Source organism: Octopus sinensis, linkage group LG18 (genome assembly GCF_006345805.1).
Source record: "Octopus sinensis linkage group LG18, ASM634580v1, whole genome shotgun sequence".
NCBI classification, from domain to species: domain Eukaryota; kingdom Metazoa; phylum Mollusca; class Cephalopoda; order Octopoda; family Octopodidae; genus Octopus; species Octopus sinensis.
In genome coordinates, this window is record NC_043014.1 from 31,664,976 (window position 1) to 31,680,675 (window position 15,700).

The following is a 15,700-nucleotide window of genomic DNA, read 5'->3' on the forward strand; positions in this document are numbered from 1 at the left end:
ATTATAATTATATATATATATAGAAGTAAATATATGGCACAATGAAGTACTGATATTTACTGGAAAATAGCGAATGTAAGACAAATTTTTTTCAAGTTTGTTGCACACACGCATTTTTGCTAGTACATACGCGGTGAAGCTATACATTTGCGTCGTATTTTTCACATTCGCTATTTTCCAGTAAATATCGGTACTTCGTTGTGCCATATATTTACTTCTATGTATAATTTTCCCTCATGGGCTATTCTTTACTGGAAAGCAATACTCTCGTATTGCATTACTATTTTTATTGAAACTTCTTCACTGTTCTCGTTCTGTCACCATTTTGGCGTTTCAGTCGAGTGTATTGGCATTGATGTGGCAACATCTGAAATGTTGTCGAGGTATATGTTGGCTGATGAAGATAAATCAAGTATATGTGTGCAGACATATCTTGAAAAATCTGAAACCGGTACCACATTATCCCTTTCTAGGTATTTCATCTTTCAGATGTTCTCCCTGGAGGTAAGACAAGTTTGTTGCACACACGCATTTTTGCTAGTACATACGCGGTGAAGCTATACATTAGCGTCGTATTTATTACGTTCGCTATTTTCCAGTAAATATCGGTACTTCGTTGTGCCATATATTTACTTCTATGTATAATTTTCCCTCACGGGCTATTCTTTACTGGAAAGCAATACTCTCGTATTGCATTACTATTTTTATATATATATGTATGTATGTACATATTTGTATATGTGTATCTGTGTTTGTCCCTCTACCATCACCTGACAACTGATGTTGGTGTGTTTATGTCCCCGTAACTCAGCAAAAGAGACCAATACAATACGTACAAGGCTTACAAAGAATTAGTCCTGGGGTCGATTTCTTCGACTAAAGTCGGTGCTCTAGTATGGCTGCATTCAAATCACTTAAACAAGTAAAAGATAAACTACATAAATGTTTTTTACTTTTCTCTGCTGTTTCACTAGCACCATGCTTTTTTTAGGGGACTAGAGTCTGAAACATGGAACAGTCTGTTTCTTTTTATCACTATATACATTCAAACACACACACACACATGCTTTTGGGAACTTGTGTCACTAAAGTAGAAAAATCTGCTTTTCTTTTGCTTTTTTTTAAAATTCTATAAACTGTTGTCGCTAAAGTGGAGAAAATCTTTGGTTATTTATCACTACAGAGAATCCATTACATTTTTTAAGCAGTTCAGATCTTTATAATTTGAAAGGCAGCCTCTTCATGCAAGATTATTGGGAAGTGGAAGGGCCCCTCTGAATTTAGTGCACCATATCCTTCATAAAAAAGTAGCTCTCAATATTAATGGGGCGGGTCATTGTCGAGGGTGGTCCAGAATAATTGCACCTTAAGCACCCCCATAAATGTGGACCTTATCCCAGTCATCTCTTTTCAAATGATGCTTTTTGTACCCAATCTCTTAGGCACCATACAATTCACTACACTCAGCATTTCCTCTTCAGAATCTCGTGTGGATTTGTCTTGATTATACAATTTGTCTAACTGGATGTTCATAAGGAGGCTACTAGGTCCGCTAGAAATAGCAGCCAAATCTTGCTCACTACATAAATGAATTAACACAAACTACATGAATTAACACAAAATACAGAGCAACGGAAATTAAAAAAAATGTTTATTGATTTGGTAGTCCAGGCTTAAATAGCTGCCATTTGACGTATTTTACCTTTTTTCTACAAGTGGTCACTTGACCATACCCGTTCATGCCAATTGGATGTTTTAAGTCATCGAAACAGACTGCTTGCCAGACTAGCAGATGTGTGGTCTGTTTTAAGCCAACAGATGGCTATAAAAAAAGAATTTGTTTTGGGATAGCCGGAGAGGAGAGAATTATTACTGGAGATATTTAACGCCATGCTTTGTGTTTACCCCTCACACATCACTGGGAAATAATGTATTTTTCTTAACAGAACTATTTGTACCTTTGGAACACAAGTGCTACTATATTCTTTTTTGTTAGTTTTGTCATGTAATGTCTCACATCTTGAAATACTTGCAAGTTGTATTTTTACTGCCGTTTGCCAGCCCCGTCTGGCACCTGTGCTGGTGGCACGTAAAAAGCACCCACTACACTCATGGAGTGGTTGGCGTTAGGAAGGGCATCCAGCCGTAGAAACATTGCTAGATCAGACTGGGCCTGGTGCAGCCTTCTGGCCTCCCAGACCCCAGTTGAACTGTCCAACCCATGCTAGCATGGAAAGCGGATGCTAAATGATGATGATGATGATGATGATGATGATGATGGCGATGATGATGATGATGTTTTTTTCGCTTGATATGTTTCAGAAATTAAACATTTTAATATACAAAATACAGTAAATACTTCACATTATTACATATATTATACATTAATGCAAAAAATATTGTGTTTATTAACTATCTTCAAAATTATCACAGCAGCAATGGAAAGTTGAATGCCAACTTGCTAAGGCAGTTTCAAAATTCTATCAAGACCTAACGCCCAGAAAAACTGATGAATGGGGTCTTGTTTCATTAAGTCAATGCTTTAGCACACAAGTCCTTGGTTTCAATGGCTGCTGTACATGACTGGCTTTGCACTGGTTGATCACCATCCCTATGTTAGGAATTTGGCTCCATCTGATTATCATCTGTTTCCCATCATGAAAAAATACTCGGCTGGGTACCAGTATCGATGTGATGAAGACGTCTTATCTGCAGTAGTTGACTATTTTGACCAACAGGATAGCTTCTTCACCAGTATGATCCAAGTACTGCAACTACTTTGGAAGTTTGTGGACAGTAAGAGGAACTATGTTTAAAAATGAACTTCATTTAGTCGCATTCCATGAGAGTGTCTTGCTCAGCCTATGAGCATTTCAGTCAACCCTCATGATAATAAAAATCATTATTATATCTGCATTTGTCTTATTGTTAACATTGAGAAAATCCTCTTTTTTCATAAAATATTTGGAGCTGGGTTTGCAAATTTTTGTTCCTGTGCCACTGTGTGTGTGTGTGTGTTTGTCCCCCTGCCATTGTTTGACAACTGGTGCTGGTGTGTTTATGTCCTTGTAACTTAGCAGTTCGGCAAAGAAGACCAATAGGATAAGTACTAGGCTTACAGAGAATAAGTCCTGGGGTTGATTTCTTTGACTAAAACCCTTTAAGGCAATGCTCCAGCATGGCTGCAGTCAAATGACTGAAACAAGTAAAAGAAATAAAAGAAACAATATATATATACACACATATATATATATATGTTGACATATGCATGTATATATGTATGTGTGTGTGTGTTTGTGTAAATACTATGGATCAGCTTCTAGCGTTATGTTCATATACATATTTGTATAATGTATTTATAAACACTTTGATGCTGTTAACAACAACCACACCTGTCCATCTTCGGTTTTATCTTTATTTTCATAAACTCAGCTGAGGTGTTCCCTTAAGCCAACTCATGTTTACTTGGATTATGTCTCCAGTCATTAATGCTGAATTTTAGGTATTTGATCTGGTCTGAGCATTAATCTGTCTGTATCTATAATATATACTTGTGTGTGTGTGTGTGTGTGTGGTGTGTCTGTGTATGTGTGTGTGTGTGTGTGTGTGTGTATACATACGATATAATATATATATGTATGTATGTGTATGTATAGATACATGTAAGTGTACATATCTATTTGTATTATACTTACATACATATATATTCTTTTATTCTTTATGTATATATATATATTACGGAGATGTACTTGCATAGCAAGTGATTTGATCTGAGATCGTGTGCTGGAACGAAAACAATTTCAGCGTGGAAGGTGTTGTAAACTTAAATGTTGAAGTGAATTGAACGGCTTTTGTGTGTTTCTTAAATGGCTTACAAACACCTTCCACGCGGCAATTGTTATATATATATATATATATATATATATATATATATATACATGGCGTGATGGGTAAATTGTCACTATTTTATATTTCTAGTTTCACACATGCGCATTATTTGTTTTTGATTTTGTCAGCTACACAGTATTGTAGGGTGAGTTGGGCACCATGGTGCAATTCACTCTGCTAGAAATTTAGAAATGGCAAGCTGCACAGCTTGACATTCATGCTGAAAGCTCCAATACGAACCTTTCAGAATTTTTGAGTGTCACTCTGAGTACAGTGTATGTACCGAGAGTGATAACAATCAAACATTCAGTCAACATTATGGTGTTTGGAGTAATCGCTAGTGATGGTCACATTATGCTTTCATTTATATTCCTACATGGCCTCAGACTCAGCACGGAGGCCTACATCAAGTGCCTGGAGGAGCTAGTGCTGCCCTAATTCAAGAACGTGGCTGCTGGAAGACCCTATGTCTGGCAATAGGACTCTGCACCATGCCACACAAGCAGGAGAGCCCAGTCGTGGCTGTCAGACAATTTCTGCAACCATATCACCACTAACATTTGGCCACCTAACTCCTCAAACTGCAACCCCTTTGATTATTATGTGTGGGTCACAGTTGAGTGAGAGACCAACAAAATTCCTTTGTAACACCAAAGATGACCTGAAAGCAAGGATTATGGCAGCATTTACCAACTTAAACAAGGAAACTGTCCAGAAGAGCTGCAGGAGATTCTGAAGTCGTCTGGAGGCCGTGGTTGAAGCCAATCAATGATTTTATTGAACAAATTTACGCTTTAGCATTTCAAGATATTTTTATGTAATTTTAGTAAGTATAAAATGGGATGTCAGTATTATTTTCAGTTTTGTGTAATTTAGATGACAATATATTCACCACAGCCTCTGTGTGTGTGAATATATATATATATATATATATATGCACAAGCACACGCACACTCTCACACACACACACACAATCACAAACACACATATGTGTATGTATATACATGCATACATACATATATACATATATATATATATATACATACATACATACATACATGTGTGAGTGTCTGTGTATATATACATCCAACTGAATCATATGGATACAAGGATGATTATATAGTTATGGAGTTTATGTTTTGTTTGACTACTTTCCCAATGTATGATACTTCAGATGAATATCTTCAACTATAACCTCACACTCTTGGGAGTGTGAATGGGTTGACAGAAACTACAGAGTGTGAATGGTTTGACAGAAATTTGTCATATACATACATGTATATATAGTGAGACATAGCAAGGGTTAAGGAAATATAGTCCATCATCTTATTCCTCAGTCCATACAGAACCTGGTTAATAGAATACTTAGGTAAGAGAATCAGAATCCATATTTCTTTAATTCATAGCACATTCCATAAAAACTGAAAATCCAAGGTAATTCACCTGCATTATTCACAGATTATAATATTAAACAGACTAAAGAATGAAGATGTAAGTATTACATATCTTTATCAAAGGTTGCAATCATTTCAGTTAGTTAGAGAACTGTTTCATCAATTTGTATGTAAATCCATAAAATAATTAATTTATTAATGCATGAGGTTGCAACCAGCCACCTTGTCAGATCATTGAAAGTTCGTCATCATCATCATCATCATGTATCATAAGTTTTTACAGTGCATTGATAGCACTACAATGAAAGTCTTCCTGATTTAGCAGTTCTCCCATTAGATGAAGCTTTATTCTGTTACTTTATTTTGAGTTTCCCATAATGTTTGCTTGACAAGAGATATTCGGGTGGTTTATCATTACCTTTCCCAACTGGATCACTGTTGGCCGACCAGGAACACATCTGCATTTCGATGGTCTTGTTTTTACTCTTTCTGGGTGTCCAGATGGCTACCTTGCAGGAGTATTAAGCTACTCAAATGGGGAAGCCAGTTTAGCTACAGATCACTCAACCATGAAATAGGTAGTAATGGTTCACATGGTACCAGAAGCAGATTACATCAGCCTGTGATGAGATCCCTGATCTGGCATATAATATATATATATATATATATATATATATATATATATACATTACTGTTTCAAGTCCAAGGACTTGAGATACTAATATCCAGGAGATATTCTACAATCTAATGTCCTTTAATATATTTGTTGGAAATTCTCAAAATTATACTTAGCATATTAACTGCCATGGCCTGGTACTGGAGCTTACTGGTGATGCTATGTATTTTGTGTGCTATTGCTGTCAGTGCAATATTAGAATATATCATAATTAAACTTTAATATTTAACACTTAATATTCAACCCTTCAGCATTTATACCAGCATATTTGACCAAAATATTCTACCTGTTTTATGTTCAAACAGGCCAGATCCAGGCTCTCTCACCTACCCTACAATGTCATTGTAAAAATAAACAGTGACATCATAGAAATCTTGAAGCTACAAGATAATGCATGATTAGTTCAAAACAATGTGAATAAATAAGTATTACACTTGACTGAGTAATCTGGATACTGGTAGGTTAATATTTAGCATTCATGTTTTTTAATATTTAGTATTTAGTACTCATAATGTGGCAAGATGGCAGAATTGTTAGAACACCAAGCAAATTGTTAGTACACCAAAATGCTTAGTGACGTTTGTCTGTCTTCACGTTTTGAGTTCAAATTCGGGATTGACTTTTCCTTTCAACCTTTTGGGAATGATTAAATAAGTACCAGTTGAACATTGGGGTTTGTGTAATCAACTTTTCCTCTACCCTAAAATTACTGGCCTTGTGCCAAAACTTGAAACCAATATTTAGCACTCATGTTATTTAAATATCCTCAAAACCATGCCAAAATTGCAAAATAAAATATTTTCTCAGATTACGAGAAAGGGCCCCCCCACTGGTGCATACAGCAGTTGTATGAATTTTGTGATTAACCACCAGTGGTATATGTGGTGATTAACATGTTAAAGTTACTAGGGTATAATTCTGAGTGATGTGATGTTGTAGAGTATCCCATGGACAATACTGTCTTGGGTCCTTTGATTCATAGGGGTAGTTATCCAGTTTCCATGGCATACAAGGGACCAAGATCACAACATACCTCTGAGTAGGATACCAGTCTATTGCAGGGTTAATCTTTTACAGCTAAGTGAGCTAGAGCAACATGAAATGAAATGCTTTGCTCAAGAATAAAATGCATTGCTTGGTCCGGGAATCGAAACCACAGTCTTGCGATCATGAGTGCAACACCCTAACGACTAAGCTATGTGCCTTCACTGCAGAATATAAGAAATGTAAATTAAACAGTAAGTGTTCACCCCACCTGGGAGATATTTCAGTGGATGGATAATGAAGATAAGGTATGTGTCAGATTACTTTCTCTGATCTTGTACAAGTCCTGGAAAGCACCTCAGTCCTTACATGTCAAAAGGTTGTCAAGTTTATTGTATGTATATCCAGTGAAAGAGAGAAAAGAATTTATGAGAGAAACCAGAATTTCAAAGAAATGGCAGTTTATGGCTACAATCTCAACATTGTTAATAAATGGGGGAAAATTAATATAGAGATGAGGATTGAAAGGAATAAAACAAATAAGTGTGTGTGTGTGTGTAAATGTGTGTGAAGGGAAGTTAGAATGCTAATGATTCTGCCAGCTTAATGCTTTATACTGGCATTAATAATCCTTTCTTATTATAGGCACAAAGCCTGAAATTTAGTGGGGAGGGTGGTAGGTGATTACATTGACCCCAGTGATCAGCTGGTACTCATTTTACCATCCCCAAAAGAATTAAAGGCAAAGTTGACCCCAGCAGAATTTGAGGGAACCCAGCTGTAGAAACCGTGCCAAAACAGACATAGGGCCTCGGCAGCTCTTCAGCGGGCCAGCTCCTGCAAAAACCATCTAATCTATTCCAGCATGGAAAACAGGCATTAAATGATGATGAGGATGATGATGATGATAAATGTAAAAACAGGTGTTAAATGATGATGATGATGATGATGAACATAAAGATAGAGAAAATACCACTAAGCATTTTGTCCAGCATGCAAACAATTCTGCCAGCTCACTGCCTTTATGTAAGCACTAATGGTCCTTTCTTCTATAGGCACAAGGCCTGAAATTTTGGGGGAGGGGGACCAGTTGATTATATTGACCTCAGTGCATAACTGGTACTTATTTTATCGACCCTGAAAGGATGAAATGCAAAGTCGACCTCAGTGGAATTTGAACTCAAAACGTAAAGATGGATGAAATGCCACTTAGCATTATGCCAGCATGCAAACAGTCCTGCCAGCTCATCACCTTTATGCAGGCATTAATAATAATACAGAAAAGAACATGCAAATAAAAACTCACACTGCAAAACCCCCACCCCACATGCATATACACACACATACATATGCATACACATACAGAATTTGTACATGATTAACTTTACTGATGTTCTTGCATGTATGAAACCTCATTCATTCAATTCCAGTTATTTGACATCCATCATTTCCAGTATGACTTAAAACAAAGCAACACCTAATTCTTTTGTTATTCACATTTTCTTTTCTTTCTCTGTGCTTATTTCTTCTTTTAACCTACTGGAGAAGGAGCTGATTCTCTAAACATCAAGGACACTTTCATGTCTCAATCTGACACTCTGAGAAAAGACATATAATAACCAACCCTCTCAGCATTAATCTGGAGATTTAAGGACAAAAACATCACCAACAAATCAAATAGAAGATCCTTTCTAAGATCAAACATTATATTGATGAACCAAAAAGACGTTCTGTATGCTTGTTTGCAAAACTGTCTCTTTTAAAAGAATATAAAAACCTCAAGAGACTGTGTGTAAATATTAGGATCAAGTTTTTCTTCATGTCTGCATTTCACAAAAAGATCTTAGTGGTAATTTAAGACACCACTAGACACATCATAGCACATTTCAGTGTTGGTTAATGAAAATTTTCATATCCATAAGACAGTGTGCAGTCAATGATCTCCTCTTGATATCACTGTTTTTTTCTAAATACACAAGCTTATTCAAACATTGATTGCTTGAATGCTTTTACTACGCCATCTTGTAATTACTAGCTTGGTAAATGGCAAAATAAATTAATATATTTTAGCCAGTAAACACTAGATAGCTATTTCACAAGGCTTTTTGTGGTTTTTATTATAATAATATATATTTGTATAAAGTTTAATTTATCACCACTTAAAAGTGGATGTGTTATTTATCATGAGAATCTCTCATATGGTTTTGTGGTATATATGAACATTCTTGGAGATGTACTTGCATAGCAAGTGACCTGATCTGAGATCGTGTGCAGGAATGAAAACAATTGCAGCATGGAAGGTGTTTATAAGCCATTTAAGAAACACATAAAAACCATTAGATTCACTTCAGCATTTAAATTTAATTTGCCAAAATATTTTCATTGCTTTGAGACTGCGACCTGTTCACTGACAAAATTCCGTGCTGCATCTTGTTTACACCACTAATGGCAGACAATCACTGCCATCTCCACTGCCAGGAATACCAGATTATTTGATTTCAGTCTTCTTCAGCTTTGTCAATGGTAGATATAGGACTGCTGGAAATAGCAGTAACTGCCCCACTTGCAATATGCATAGAGTCACAGAGCCCAGTCAGTCACTGGTGTCACTAAAAGTCAGTGAGCTTATTAAAAAAATGATTAAAATGGTCAGAACAGTAATCAATACCAAAAGGTAAAATTTATCTCTCACTTAAATGGGGTTGTTGTGTTAGAATACAGAATACTGCGTTATTTATTTTGAGAGAATCTCTCATATGGTTTTGTGGTGCATCTACGCACCCTTCTCTACACTGGTAGTGGGACACAATCACCACCAGGACTACCGGATCATGTGATTTCGACCTTCTTCACCTTGCCAATGGTAGATACCTGACTGCTGGAAATAGCAGTAACTGAGATTTTCCAATCTTCCATGAAAGCATATCTGGTCGTGGAGAATGTTACCTTACTTGGAAACAAGAGTGGGTTGGCAACAAGAAGAACATTGGCTGTAGGAAATCAGTTTCAGCAAATTCCATCCACTCCTTGCAAGCTTGGAAAAATGGATGTTAAATGGTGAAAATGATGATAGCAATATACATGTTTGTGAATGTGTATGTATATGCAGCTATTAATAATGCTTTCTGACTTTGGCCCAAGACCAGCAATTTTGTGGGGAGGGTATAAATTGCTTTTTTACATCAATTTCAGTGTTCAACTGGTACTTTTTTTTATAGTCTCTGAAAAGAGAAAAGCGAAGTTGTCCTAAGCAGGATTTGAGCTCAGAACATAAGGAGCCAGAAGAAATGGCACTAAAGATTTTGTTGACTGCACTAACATTTCTGCAAGCTCACCACTTTATGCAGGAATTGATAATAATACTAAGAACATACAAATAAAATCTCACAGTGCAAAAAACAAAAACATATGAATACATACCACATCCCCCTTGCCACATATGAATAAATATCCTCACCCTTAACACACAAATACACGACCCTATTTCTTTATTACCCACAAGGGGCTAAACATAGAAGAGGACAAACAAGACAGACATAGGTATTAAGTCGATTATATCGACCCCAATGCGTAACTGGTACTTATTTATCGACCCCGAAAGATGAAAGGCAAAGTCGACCTCGGCGGAATTTGAACTCACAACGTACAGCAGAAAAATACCTATTTCTTTATTACCCACAAGGGGCTAACACAGAGGGACAAACAAGGACAGACATAGGTATTAAGTCGATTACATCGACCCCAGTGCGTAACTGGTACTTAATTTATCGACCCCGAAAGGATGAAAGGCAAAGTCGACCTCAGCGGAATTTGAACTCACAACGTAACAGCAGACGAAATACCGCTAAGCATTTCGCCTGGCGTGCTAACGTTTCTGCCAGCTCGCTGCCTTCTATACACAACCCTATCCCTTCAACACACACATTTACCTTTACTGTTGCTTTTGCATGTATGAAACTTCATTCCTTCTGGGTCATTTCCAATCATTCAACTTCTATCACTTTCAGAGCAACACATAATTCTTTTGTAACTCACACTTTCATTCCTTTCACTACACTTATTATTCCTTCTTCTAACTATCTAAACTTATTGATGAAGGAGCTTAATCTCTGAACATCAAGGACACTTTCTCATCACAATCTTTCATTGAATGTTAAACTAATAATTACGCTTTACATTCATTTCATCTTCTCTGTGTAGCCATTTTCATGTTAATATTAAACCCACCACACTCACACATATACACACATGTATATATATATGTTTATATGCATATGTGTACACACCACACACACACACATACATACCGTGCGCAGTTAATGATATATATACATATAATATATATACATATATATATATACACACATAAATATATATATGTATATATATTATATATATATATATATATATATATATATATATATAATACATAAATATATATATTATATTTATGTATATATATATATATATATATATATATATACATATATATTTATGTGTGTATATACATATATATATATATGTATATATATCATTAACTGCGCACCGTATATATATTATATATATATATATATATATATATATATACATATATATATATATACATACATATATATATATATATATTATATATATATATATATATATATATATATATATATATACATATATGTAATATATATATATATATATATATATTATATATATAATATGTACATATATACATACATATATATACATATACATGCATACATACAGACTACATATACACATGCATACGTACATACATACATGTGAATTCATTCAGTAAGCAGAATAGGAAATTATGCAAGACTTTTCTAAAATACAAAACATGACTCTTTGCTGTGGTTATCTAAATATCAATGGTGGTACTTTGTTTCTAAGTTACAAACCAATCTCTTCTTTAAAGGAAGATTTCAAAGAATTTAAAATGAAAGAGACATGTAATTATGTAACTATTTATATATACATACAATAAACATATACATTCTCATACAACAGTATAAGAATACATCAGAACTTAGAATCAAAAGACAAGATAAATTACTGTACATAATGGTTATTATATGTTATAAAATAAAGAACATTTATAAATAATTTAGATTTCTCTTTGAAAATGTTTCCATTTAAAATCACATATTTATAGTGTTCCGTCTTGATATAGTAACTATTACCATAAGCTGAACTGACATCATAGCATTGTATGAACATGCTTTGTTTCACCATATGAGTATGCCTGTCAGGTGAATTGTACCTGGGAGTTGGATGTGTTGGCTTGTATCAGTCACACGGATTCTGCCTGGAGATTATATCAAACGGTGCAAGTGCCCGTAGAATGCTCAGTTATTTGCATGGAAATAACTTCTAATGTAGACTCCTTCTTCTTCTTCTTCTTCTCCCTCCTCCTTTTTCTTCCTCCTCCACCTCCTCTTCCACATCCTTTTCCACCTCTTCTTCCACCTTCTTCTCTACCTCCTCCACCTGCTTCCTCTTCCACTTCCTCTTCCCCCTCCTCATCTCCTCCTCCCCGTCCTCCTCCTCCCCGTCCTCCTCCTCCCGCTCCTCTTCTCTTCCTCCTCCTCTCCTCCCATTCTCCTCTTCTCACTCCTCTGCCTCTACCACCACCTTGTCTTCCACCTCCTCTACCTCTACTCCTCTTCTCCTCCTCCACTTCCCTCTCCTCCACTTCCTCCTCCTCTATTTCCTCCTTCTCCTCCTCCTGTTCTTCCTCCACACCCCCTCCTCCACTTCCTCCTCCTCCTCCTCCACATCCTCCCCTCCATTTCTTCCTCCTCCACTTTCTCCTCCTCGTCCCACCTCAGCCCCACCTCCTTAGAATTAATCTTATGTAATACATTCATATGTCTGCCCTGACTGAGCAGATCAGATCTATGATGGAAGATATCCTATCACTATCCTGTCTTTTTTTCTTCTCCCAGTTTAATATCTAAAACTACACACAGATGTAGACATAACTATGTGGTTAAGATGCTCACTTCGCTTCTACATGGTTTTGGGTTCATTCCTGCTTTGTGGCAACTTGGGCAGGTGTCTTCTGTTATAACCCCATATTGACCAATACCTTGTGAAAGAATTTGGGAGACAGAAACTGTGTGGAAGCCTGTCTTATACATACATACATATATGTGTGTGCATATGTACATATATATATAGTAATATAAATAATATATAAGTATATGCATATATACATACATATATGTACATATCTATATATACATTCATATATGGGTACAGGACATCAAAAAAACGTTGAACATAATGAGAAACAAAAACATAAAAACAAAAAACATAGAAACAAACTTTTTTTCGAACAACGAAAAAAACAGAGAAACGAGACATACAACATAAAGAATATTCCCCTTCTTCAGTTGTCCCTGTTTCATCTACTCCGTGTGTATATATATATATATATATATATATATATCATCATCATCATCATCATCATCATTTAGCGTCCGTTTTCCATGCTAGCATGGGTTGGACGGTTCAACTGGGGTCTGGGGAGCCCGAAGGCTGCACCAGGCCAGTCAGATCTGGCAGTGTTTCTACAGCTGGATGCCCTTCCTAACGCCAACCACTCCGAGAGTGTAGTGGTGATTTTATGTGCCACCGACACAGGTGCCAGGCGAGGCTGGCGAACGGCCACGCTCGGATGGTGTTTTTATGTGCCACCGACACAGGTGCCAACGAGGCTGGCAGACGGCCACGCTCGGATGGTGTTTTTATGTGCCACCACACACAGGTGCCAGATGAGGCTGGCAGGTGCCAGACGAGGCTGGCAGACGGCCACGCTCGGATGGTGTTTTTTGTGCCACCGACACAGGTGCCAGATGAGGCTGGCGGACGGCCACGATCGGATGGTGTTTGTTACGTCCCCAAAGCACGGAGGCCAGTCTATGCGGTACTGGCTACGGCCACGTTCGGATGATTTTCTTGTGTGCCACCGGCACTGGTACCACAAAGATACAAATTCCATTTATGTTCATCTATTTTGATTTGTTTTGATTTGATTTGATTTCACTTCACTTGCCTCAACAGGTCTTCACAAGTGTCACTTGCCTCAACAGGTCTTCACAATGTCACAAGAAGGAAGGTATGCACAGGTGGACTGTCTACGTCGCCGGGTCTTCGGATGTGTCTTTATGTGCCACCGACACAGGTGCCAGATGTGGCTGGCGAACGGCCACGATCGGATGTTTTTCTTGTGTGCCACCGGTACTGGAACCACAAAGATACAAATTCCATTGATGTTCATCTATTTTGATTTGGTTTGATTTTCACTTGCCTCAACAGGTCTTCACAAGTGTCACGCGTGTCACACACTTGCCTCAACAGGTCTCCACAAGTGTCACACACTTGCCTCTGCCTCAACAGGTCTTCACAAAGTGTCACACACTTGCCTCTGCCTCAACAGGTCTTCACAAGTGTCATAAGAGGGAAGGTATGCACAGGTGGACTGACTACGTCGCCGGGTCTTTGGATGGTGTTTTTATGTGCCACCGACACAGGTGCCAGGTGAGGCTGGCGAACGGCCACGATCAGATGGTGTTTGTTGTGCCCACAGCACGGAGGCCAGTCGATGCGGTACCAGCTACGGCCACTTCGGATGGTTTTCTTGTGTGCCACCGGTACTGGAACCACAAAGATACAAATTCCATTGATATTCATCTATTTTGATTTGGTTTGATTTTCACTTGCCTCAACAGGTCTTCACAAGTGTCACACACTTGCCTCAACAGGTCTTCACAAGTGTCATAAGAGGGAAGTATGCACAGGTGGACTGACTACGTCGCCGGGTCTTCGGATGGTGTCTTTATGTGCCACCGGCACAGGTGCCAGATGAGGCTGGCGAACGGCCACGATCGGATGGTGTTTGTTGTGCCCACAGCACGGAGGCCAGTCGATGCGGTACTGGTTACGGCCACGTTTGGGTGGTTTTCTTGTGTGCCACCGGCACTGGTACCACAAAGAATACAATTCCACTGATGTTCATCTATTTTGATTTGTTTTGATTTGATTTGATTTCACTTGCCTCAACAGGTCTTCATAAGTGTCACAAGAAGGAAGGTATGCACAGGACTGACTACGTCCCAGGTCGGGGCCACGGGTTATGCCTGACTAGTCTTGCCGGTCTTCTCATGCACAGCATACTTCCATAGGTCTCGGTCTCTAGACATTTCCTTAGTGAGACCTAAAGTTCGAAGGTCGTGCTTCACCACCTCGCCCAGTTTTCCTGGTCTACCTCTTCCACAGGTTCCCTCCACTGCTAGGGTGTAGCACTTTTGCACACACTATCTTCAGCCTTTCTTGTCACATGACCATACCAGCGCAGCCGTCTCTCTTGCACGCCACAACTGACGCTTCTTAGGTTCAGCTTTTCTCTCAAGGAACTTACACTCTGACGATTATGAACACTGACATTACACTCCATCGGAGCATACTGGCTTCATTTCTTGCGAGCTTACGCATATCCTCAGCAGTCACGGCCCATGTTTCACTACCATGTAGCATGGCTGTACGTACACATGCATCATACAGTCTGCCTTTTACTCTGAGCGGAGAGGCCTTTTGTCACCAGCAGGGGTAAGAGCTCTCTAAACTTTGCCCAGGCTATTCTTACTCTAGCATTACACTTACACTTCACACACCCACCCCCGCTACTGACTTGGTCTCCTGGTAGCGGAGCTATCAACTACTTCTAGTTTGTCTCCCTGGA